The following is a 10762-nucleotide window of genomic DNA, read 5'->3' as shown; positions in this document are numbered from 1 at the left end:
CCCCTTCTTCTCAGTGAGGGAAAGCCATGCTTTAGTTCTATACCACTTGGGGACATCTAGTCCCAGCATAACTAAGCAACTCCCCTCATACTGAAGCCCATCTAGGCAGTCCAGAAAGGGGAAGGGGATACAATTACAGTCACAAAATCAGAGAACTTCCTACTCCAATTGTTTGGAACCCATATGAAGACCAAGCTGTACATTTGCTAAAAATGTTTGGTCAGCCTAGTTCCAGCCCATGCATGCTCTTGGTTGGTGGTTAGATCTCTGTCAGCTCCATGGACCCAGGTTAGTTGACTCTGTAGTTATTCTTGTGGTGGTGTCCTTGATCCCTTCAGTTCACTCAATTCTATCCCTCACTCATCCATAAGACTCTCTAAGCTTCACCTGATGTTTGGCTATGGGTCTTTGTATCAATTTCCACCCAAAGCTGGATGAAGAAGATCAGGAGACAGTTATGATAGGTTCCTCTATGAAAGTATAGCAGAGTATCGTTAACAGTGTCAAGGATTTTTTTCTCTTTCATGGAATGGTTCTCAAATTGTCATAGTCATCAGTTAGCTATTTCCTCAGTTTCTGTTAAATCTTTTGCCCTGTGTGTCTTATAGGCAGATACATTTTGGTTTGAAGATTTTGTAGGTGGCTTGGTGTCTCCCACCTTCCACTGGAAGTCCTGCCTTGCTACAGGAGGTGGCCACTTCAGACCCTTTATCTACTGCTGATAAGAACTTCAGCTATGGTTACCCCCATAGATTCCCTGTAACCTCCCCCATTCCAGATCTCTAGCTAATCTCTGAGATATCTCCCCTTGATTTACATTTACACTACCAGCCCTCTCCAACCTCCTCTCCCCCACAAATGATTGGCAAACCCGTACCCCTCATTACCCCCTCTCCCATCCAGTTTCTTCTCTATCTACCTCTGATGACTATTTTATTTCTCTTCTGGGAGAGATTCACACATCCTCCCTTGGGCTCTCCTTTTACCCAGTTTCTTTGGGTGTGTGGATTGTAGCATGGTTACCATGCACTTTATGGCTAATGTCCAATTATAAGTGAATATACACCATACATGTCTTTCTGGGTCTGCTTTACCTCACTCAGGATGATATTCTCAATTCATTTGCCAACAAATTTAATGATTTCCTTGCTTTTAATAGCTGGATAGTAGTCGGGAACTGTCTAGAACTCATCGGCACAGGAGCCAGTTCCTGAACAGAAGAACAATGGCTCAGGCTCTAAGATCAACAATAAATGAATGGGACCTCATGAAACTATAAAGCTGTGGTCTTCCAGAGGAGCCCAACCTGGACTAGCGAGCATTCCACAGCTACCCCAATGCCTGGACTGCAACTGGTGGAAAGCAGAGGGGAACAGACAGCTCTGGCAAGCTTTGGAGAGAGACATTTGTTTTACTTCATTTTGGAAAGCTGGGGCAAGTTACAAGATTTATTTCCAGTGGAAAAAAAAGACAGCATTTTCAACAAAAGGTGCTGGCTTAACTGGCAGCTATCATGTAGAAGAATGTGAATTGATCCATTCTTATCTCCTTGTACAAAGCTCAAGTCTAAGTGGATCAAAGATCTCCACATAAAACCAGAGACACTGAAATTTATAGAGGAGAAAGTGGGGAAAAGCCTCAAAGATATGGGTATAGGGGAAAAATTCCTGAATAGGACAGGAATGGCTTGTGCTATAAGTTAAAGATTTGACAAATGGGACCTCATAAAATTGCAAACCTTCTGTAAGGCAAAAGATACAGTCAATAATACAAAAAGGCCACCAGCAGATTGGGAAAGGGTTTTTACCAATCCCAAATCTGATAGGGGACTAATATCCAATATAAACAAAGAGTGCAAGAAGCTGGACTCCAGAAATTCAAATAACCCCATTGAAAATGGGGTACAGAGCTAAACAAAGAATTCTCAACTGAGGAATACCAAATGGCTGAGAAGCACCTGAAAAATGTTTAACATCTTTAATCATCAGGGAAATGCAAATCAAAACAACCCTGAGATTCCATCTCACACCAATCAGAATGGCTAAGATAAAAAATTCAGGTGACAGCAGATGCTGGTGAAGATGTGGAGAAAGAGGAACACTCCTCCATTGTTGGTGGGATTGCAAGTTTGTACAACCACTCTGGAAATCAGTCTGGCGGTTCCTCAGAAAATTGGACGTAGTACTACCAGAAGATCCAGCAATACCTCTCCTGGGCATATACCCAGAAGATGTTCCAACAGGTAATAAGGATACATGCTCTACTATGTTCATATCAGCCTTATTTATAATAGCCAGAAGCTGGAAAGAACCCAGATGCACCTCAACAGAGGAATGGATACAGAAAATGTGGTACATTTACATAATGGAGTACTACTCAGGTATTAAAAACAATGAATTTATGAAATTCTTGGGCAAATGGATGTATCTGGAGGATCTCACCCTGAGTGAGGTAACCCAATCACAAAAGAATTCTTTTGATATACACTCATTGCTAAATGGATATTAGCCCAGAAACTTAGAATACCCAAGATACAATTTGCAAAACACATGAAAATCAAGAAGAAGGAAGACCAATGTGTGGATATTTCATTCCTCCTCAGAATGGGGAACAAAATACCCATGGAAGGAGTTACAGAGACAAAGTTTTGGAGCTAAGACAAAAGGATGGACCATCCAGAGACTACCCCACCCAGGGATCCATTCCATAATCAGACACCAAATGCATACACTATTGCACATGCCAGCAAGATTTTGCTGAAAGGACCCTGATATAGCTGTCTCCTGTGAGGCTATGCAAGTGCCTGGCAAATACAGAAGTGGATGCTCATAGTCATCTATTGGATGGAACACAGGACCCCCAATGGAGGAGCTAGAGAAAGTACCCAAGCAGCTGAAGGGATCTGCAACCCTATAAGGTGGGACAACAATATGAACTAAGCAGTATCCCCAGAGCTCGTGTCTCTAGCTGCATATGTAGCAGAAGATTGCCTAGTTGGCCATCATTGGGAAGAGAGTCCCCTTGGTCTTGTAAACTTTATATGCCCCAGTACAGGGGAATGCCAGGGTCAAGAAGTGGGAGTGGGTGGGTAGGGGAGCAGGGTGGGGGAAGGGTATAGGGGACTTAAAGGATAGCATTTGAAATGTAAATAAATAAAATATCTAATAAAAAATTGAAAAAGAAGATTTAATTCTTACAATTGTGTGTTGCATCAGTGAATAAAAAGAATATATGTTGAAAAACCATGCCATCCTCTCTTTCAAGGTAGAACAGCATACAAACTTTCTCGTGGATTGGCAAGCCATCACCAAATCGCAAACAGCTCCACCAGAATACAAGGACATTTGTATGAAAATCAATGATTGTTCTGAGATTCACACCAAGGTTGGACAGTTTGTATTGATTCAAGGGGAAGATAATAAAAAGCCCTATGTTGCTAAACTAATTAGATGATTTAAAATGGATCTGAATTTCCTCCCAAGAAATGTGCAATGGTTTGTTTGATTCTTTGAGATTTCTATCTCTAAAAGGCACTTGTTAGGCCAGAGTCCTCCTGCACAGGAGATATTCTGGTATGACTGTTCTGACTGTGAGAACCTTTCTATGGAGACCATCATTGGCCCCGTTCAGGTGGCATTAGCCCCAGAAGAACTGATCCCTGTGAATCAGAAAAGTGAGGAAACATTGTTTGTGGAGCTATCATGAAATAAAAAGGACTTTGCATCATTGCCACCAGAAGTGCTTGGAGCATTAAGGAAACTAGAAGATATTCCCAAGTGCCAAAGACCTTTAAAAGCCAAGATTAAAAACGTAAAACACCCTGCCTGGAACAAAACAAAACAAGTGGTCAAAGGGATTGAATCAAGTCATTCCAGTTCCAAATCTCACCAGACTCCTGCTAATATTGTCACCCCCAGTGTAAAGAAGTCACTGGAACTCGATGGCTTAGGTTTTATCAGGAAGCCTAACATTAGGCGGTCACAGAAGAGCTCTAGTGACTCCTGGGATTATCAATAAACACCTAAAAGAATAGCAGCCTTCTATGAGACCACCTTACCTCCTAAAAAGTCTAAACCTTGTGAAATAAAGCCCTCTTCAGCTTTGGAAACTCTAGAAAAAAATGGACAGGCTCAACCTTTTTGTGCCAAAGGTAGTGTGATTCTGAGAGCCTAGGACTCAGCTATGATGATCACAAATCTTGGTATGGAGAACGCACTTAGCCCTATCAGGATTGGGTTGAGATCTTCAGTGGTGCCTTCTGAGGGTCTGACAGACAGGGTACATTGGGATAAATGCAAAAGAACAAGAAACTCACAAAGAACCCACCCATACTTCTTGTGTCCATAGAAGGAATTCTCTCTTGACTTTGAAGCAAATTAGGCAACAGCTTTGGCTTCTAGATAGTGATAAAATCGACCAAGAAGAGGAAGAGTCTGTATCCTCAGCAGAAGTGTCAGACTCTGATAGTGAGGAGGAAGATGAGTTTGTTCCCTCCCTTCCTACAAGAAATTCCCTGGGGCAGTCCAGGACCCAGAGCATGGCCTCTAAGCCATCATTGCAGAACCCCTCCAAGTCACCAAAGAAAACTCCTAAACCTAGAATACCTCATCCTGGCACTCCTCAGATCAGAGACAGAAACTCGGCTGTCCAGGAGCCAGCTAGTGTGCTGGAAGAGGCAAGGCTGAGGTTACATGTTTCTGCTGTGCCTGACTCTCTTCCCTGTCCAGAGCAGAAATTCCAAGACATCTACAGCTTTGTGGAAAGTAAACTTCTTGATGGGACTGAGGGGAGTATGTACATTTCCGGGGTTCCTGGGACAGGGAAGGCAGCCACTGTGCATGAGGTCATATGCTGTCTGCAGCAGTCAGCACAAACAAATGATGTTCCTCCCTTTCAATACGTTGAGGTTAATGGGATGAAGCTGACCGAACTCCACCAAGTCTATGTGCAGATTTTACAGAAACTGACAGGCCCAAAGGCAACAGCCAATCATGCAGCAGAACTGTTGGCGAAGCAATTCTGCAGCCAAGGGTCCCAGAAGGAAACCACTGCACTGTTTGTGGATGAGCTTGACCTTCTTTGGACTCACAAACAAGATGTAATGTACAACCTCTTTGATTGGCCTACTCATAAAGGAGCCCAGTTGATAGTGTTGACCATTGCCAACACCATGGACCTTCCAGAGAAGATCATGATGAACTGTGTGTCTAGTCAACTGGGCCTCACCAGGATGTCTTTCCAGTCCTATTCTCACAGCCACCCGAAACAGATCTTAGTTTCTCGACTGAGGAATTTAAAGACGTTTGAGGACGATGTCATTCAGCTGATAATCAGGAAGGTACCAGCCCTCTCCGGAGATGCCCGGCACTGCCTAGACATCTGCAGGTGTGCCACAGAGATCTGTGAGCTTTCCCATCTACATGATAACTCTCAGAACCTGGTAACTGTGGCCCACTTAATGGAAGCTATAGATGAAATGTTCTCCTCATCTTATATTACTGCCATCAAAAACTCTTCTGTCCTGGAACAGAGCTTCCTGAGAGCCATTATTTCAGAATTCCATCGGTCAGGACTAGAGGAAGCAACCTTTCAACAGATATACAGCCAGAATGTGGCTCTGTGCAGAATGGAGGGACTACCATATCCAACCATGTCAGAGAGCATGATTGTGTGCTCATCAAGATGGGAGCACGGTAGTGTCCCTGAAGTCATGGTACTGGAGGAGCTGAGAGTTCTACATCTTCATCTGAAGGCTTCTAGGAGAATACTTGTTTCCAGGCAGCTAGGATGAGGGTATGAAAGCTCAGGCCTATAGTGACACACCTTCCCCAACAAGGCCACACCTCCAAATAGTGACACTCCCTGGGCCAAGCATAACAAACCATCGCACTAGTAAATGAAACTATTCATATTTCGCTATCAGGTAGAATCATGATATGCTCTTCAATGAAAGGTGCTAAGCAAGGGTGAAAAGAAAGCAAAGTAAGTTAAATAAAGAAAAGTATGAGGTGCTGTATAGGCATGTTATATATTTTTTAATTTCTCATACTTTAATGCCTTAATTAAAGTAGATAGACCTTGAAAATTAAGAAGAAAAAGCCACCAAGATGACTGAACTGAGCAAAATTGCTTGTCACTAAGTTTGATGACCTGAACACTCTCTCTCTCTCTCTCTCTCTCTCTCTCACACACACACACACACACATACACACACTCCACATACAGACCATTACAAAATTAAAGTGTGAAAACATAAATATAAAGAAAATAATTAAAATAGGGGAAGAATTAACACATATTATCACTCAAATCTCACATCTGCCTCAACAATCAAAGAAGAAATGTCTTAGTTTCTCCTTTGATTAATGACATGAAATCCCTCTATTCAGCTATGGACAGTACAGGTATAGTGATATCAAATCTCTTTAACCCAGGAAAAAAAGGCTCTCTATTCTCCAGGAAAGCACTTTGCACATGACTATGGCACAAGTTTCTTATGGTGTTATTAGAAACAATTAAATTGAGCACTGCCATTTATCCAGCATTTATTAAGTAACAGGTATTGTGTGCCTACCAAAACACCTAAATTACCATCTGACTCCAAATGATTACAACCTTGTACAAACCCATGTGTTTCCCTTTCTAGAGGTATTTTGGTGCTTAAGTTTAAATTGGGGAAGTGAAACAAAAAGCTGTAGACTCAAGGAGACTCAATCTCAACCTTGATTGTAGAATAGCACTTTTCAAAAAATAGAGAACACACACAAAATCTTATAACTAGATCAAAGCAGGATTATGTCGGAGACTCAATCTCAACCTTGATTGTAGAATAGCACTTTTAAAAAAATAGAGAACACACACAAAATCTTATAATATAACTAGATCAAAGCAGGATTATGTCAATGGAAGAGTGAGAAGGTGTGAACATTAAGATTAGTTAATTGGAAGAGCTGGGTTTGTGGTGAGTGTCATTTGTGAAGCATTAGAATGTAATAAAAGTGACTAATGGGGAGAGATTTTCTCAATATATTATATGCATGAGATTGTCAAAATGGGAACTGTTCTGTGATATCTACTAGCTAATGAAAAATATGTAAAGAGAGAATTGGCTAAGAAATGGAAGTTCTAAAATATGGTGTCCAGTGGAATGTTTAGATAATTTTAACATCTATCATTCCAGGAGACTTACTAGGAAGCAAATATTAGGTGTCCTGAAGACAGAGTCCATGTAATCTGTTATGTAGAGAAGTAAAAGATAAAGAAACTACAGATTGAAAATTATAAGGATACAGAACTTTCTGAATGTTAGATCGGGATCAGTCAGAGAGGACGGGGTGGCATGACTCCCACAGTCCAGATGTAGTGAATCCACACTATTCTCTTGTTGAGGTTCCCATGTAAAGTAGAAAAACAAAGGCTAGTGTGCATGAGAGTAAAATCTGTTATTACTTCTATTGCTGTCATAGGAACAGACACTATCAATTCAAGACTGGGTACAGGAGAGAAATTACTTGAATTCCAATAGACCAGCTCTCTACAATATCCTCAATAAATCTTCTAAAAATATTTATTTCTTTTTACTTTTATGTGTATGAGTGTGTTGCATTTAAGGATGTATACCATATGTAAACCAAGTCCCTTTAGAATATAGAAGAGTGTGCTGAATCCCTAGAATTGATAGGTGGTGGTAATGAAGGTCCTGAGGGCTGAAACCAGATCCTTCGCAAGAGTACAATGTGGTCTTAAACACTAAGCCATTGTTTTAGTATATTCAATCTCCTCTTATTTCCATCCTATATTCCCTTGTTATGTATCTCTAGTCTGCCTGGCCTGGTTTTATTTTTTGGTGTGTGTGTGTGTGTGTGTGTGTGTGTGTGTGTGTGTGTGTGTGTGTGTGTGTGTGTATGTTTGTATGTATGTGAGAGTTGGTTCTTTCCTCAACCATGCAGGTTTCTGGGATCAAAGCCAGATTATTAGGGATAGTGATATTGACTTTTCCCAGTAAACCTAAGCTTCTTCATATTATTAACTCTCATGTTGGGAACTTTATGCCTACCTCTTCTGAAAGCTTAGTCTGTAACAGTTGAAGAACTATCAGACAAACTGACAAAACCAAATTATCTGGTAAAATTTTAAGGAGCTTCTGACTACGTGAGACTTTGGAATTTTAGTTATGTAAACTCCAAATTTCTAAACAAAAATATTAACCTCAGTATGAGTCAGCAGAATTGTTCAGAATCAGCTGGAATACCATGAGAAGTTCTTTGGTGTATTTCTCTCTATGAAGTCAAGACCTGCAAAGACCTGTGATGACCAATAATGTATTACATGGCATAGCAATGCAAGAACCTCCTCTCACTGTTTCTGGGGTTCCATTTATGTACCCTCTCAAGTAACTGTTTTCAGAAAAAACATTATGTGCCCTCTCAAAAAGACAGCTTCAAGAAAAACATCATGTGCCCTCTCAAAAGACAGCTTCCAGAAAAATATTCCATGACACAACTGAGTATTTAAAGGAACCAGAAACTTCCACTTCACCTAGAGAAGAACCCACCATCTTGATTGCCCTAAATGGACATGGTAACAAACCTGTTTGCAATAAACTTTCATCAGAACCCATAGATTAGTACATTTCCCAACCATCATCTGCAGGCTTCTTTTTGTAATAGATGATGATTAACATTAACTTATCAGTATGCAGATACTTTGGGAATATGACAATTACTATGCATGCATTAACATCTATATCACACCTCTTTCTTTACAAGCTCAGGAAGCATCATGATAACGTGAGAAGAAAGATTATAAGAGAGAGCTGGTAGATGACCACAAATAAAAAAATGTTTTCAGAACAAAAGAGTATCATCGCAAATATGATATTATGTTAGTTGTGTTGGCATGGACAACCTGAAAACAGACAAAATCCAAGTGTGCAGTGGAAACATAGGCCTGAAGTCCACTGGTAGTTGTGGAGTTATTGGTAATTAATGTATTCTAGAAGTAAAGTCAGTTTCTATAAGGGCACGGACCCTGTCAGGTTAACCATGATTCAATCAAAGCCCAATATCTAAGTATATACAGATAGCACAAGATGGGTTTGACATAAAAATAGTTGGGTGAGTAAGAGAGGGAGTTATAATGAGAAGAGTTGGGATAGAGGGTGAACACACACACACACACACACACACACACACACACACACACACTTCATTGTATATTCTCCAAACACATTAAAATACAAAAGTGAAATGCAATAAAATACAAAAGCTATATATACTGGGAGAAAAGGAAGATAAGGAAAAATGGACTAACAAGAAAGTGAATGACCAAATCTGAGATTGTGTTCCCATTAGTCTTGGGTAATTGCCATTATTATGTTAGGTTTTATAAAACAACAGATTATGCTAAGAAAATATTTTCTTACCAAGCAGTCTTTTCAAAGCACCCTTAATCTCATTATTTCTAAGGCTATAGATAAGGGGGTTCAACATGGGGATAACCACCGTGTAGAACACAGAGACCACTTTCTTCTGATCAGTGGAGTAGTTGGACTTGGGGATCACATAGATGAATGTGACAGTGCCATAGAAGAGAGTGACTGCAGTGAGGTGGGAGGTGCAGGTGGAGAAGGCCCTGTGACTGCCCTCAGTGGAGCGCATCTTCAGGATGGTGATAAGGATGTAGATATAGGAGATGGCTATGACAAACTCTGTGATCACAGTGACTAAACCCAAAAAAAAAAGAGCTAACAAGTACAGAGACACTGACATCAGAACAGGAGAGTTCCACCAAAGGAGCAAAATCACAGAAAAAATGATTGATCCTATTTGGTCCACAGAAGATAAATGAAAAGAAGGAAAGGATGAAGGATAAAGCAGTAAGAAAGCCACCTATATAAGATCCTAAAACCAACTGGATACAGGCTTCTGTAGACATTTTTGTGGAATAAAGCAGTGGGTTGCAGATTGCTACAAAGCGATCATAAGCCATGACAGCCAGAAGAAAGCATTCAACTGTCCCAAAGAAAGCAGCTAAGCCAAACTGAATAGAACATCCAATGTAGGAGATGGTATTTTGCTTTACCAGGAAGTTGGCAAGCATATTGGGTGTGACAGAAGATGAGTAGGCTATGTCTATAGAAGCTAAGTTGCTGAGAAAAAAGTACATGGGGTGATGGAGCTGGGAAGAGACTCTGATGAGAAGGATGGTGCTGAGTTTCCCAGACACAGTCACCAGGTAGATGCACAGGATGATGCTGAAGAGGACGACTCTAAGGACTGGGTCATCTGTTAGTCCCAATAAAATGAACTCTGTCACTGCAGTGTGGTTCACATTCTCCAGGAAAGCCATGGGACAGTGTAGCTGCTACCAGATCAAGACTGTGATGAAGAAAGTACAGAAAGAGATTTATAAGTAGGTCTCTTCCTTTCATTTAATACTAACAACAGGAACATTACTAATATATTATTTGAAATCGCATCAATAATGGATGCTTTACTGAGATTGTCATTGTTTGTACATTTATGTGCGATAATTCCTTCAAAGTTATTTAAGCAGAAATGCTAGAAATGTGCTACAAATAAAAAATGTTTATTTACATTTATTTATAGTAATACATACCCAATTGTCATTAAGGATAAAGTTTAAAATTATGATGGTTGGCCTGGTGAGATGAATTGGCAAGTAAAGATTCTTGTTCGCAAGCCTGACAGCTTACAGCTCCAGTTTGATTCTTGACTCACAATATGGGAAGAAGAACAAA

At 40.5% G+C, this 10762-nt stretch overlaps 2 pseudogenes; one reads left to right on the top strand and one right to left on the bottom strand.

Moving 5' to 3' along the window:
* Positions 1-400: 400 nt before the first annotated feature.
* Positions 401-5791, top strand: LOC147002894 (origin recognition complex subunit 1 pseudogene; annotated as a pseudogene).
* A 3613-nt stretch (positions 5792-9404) lies between these two features.
* Positions 9405-10350, bottom strand: LOC147002893 (olfactory receptor 5P69-like; annotated as a pseudogene).
* Between the last annotated feature and the right edge of the window lie 412 nt (positions 10351-10762).

Source organism: Mus caroli, unplaced genomic scaffold (assembly GCF_978045245.1).
Source record: "Mus caroli unplaced genomic scaffold, Mus_caroli_1 scaffold_8, whole genome shotgun sequence".
NCBI classification, from domain to species: domain Eukaryota; kingdom Metazoa; phylum Chordata; class Mammalia; order Rodentia; family Muridae; genus Mus; species Mus caroli.
This window is presented reverse-complemented; position numbering and strand designations above follow the sequence as displayed.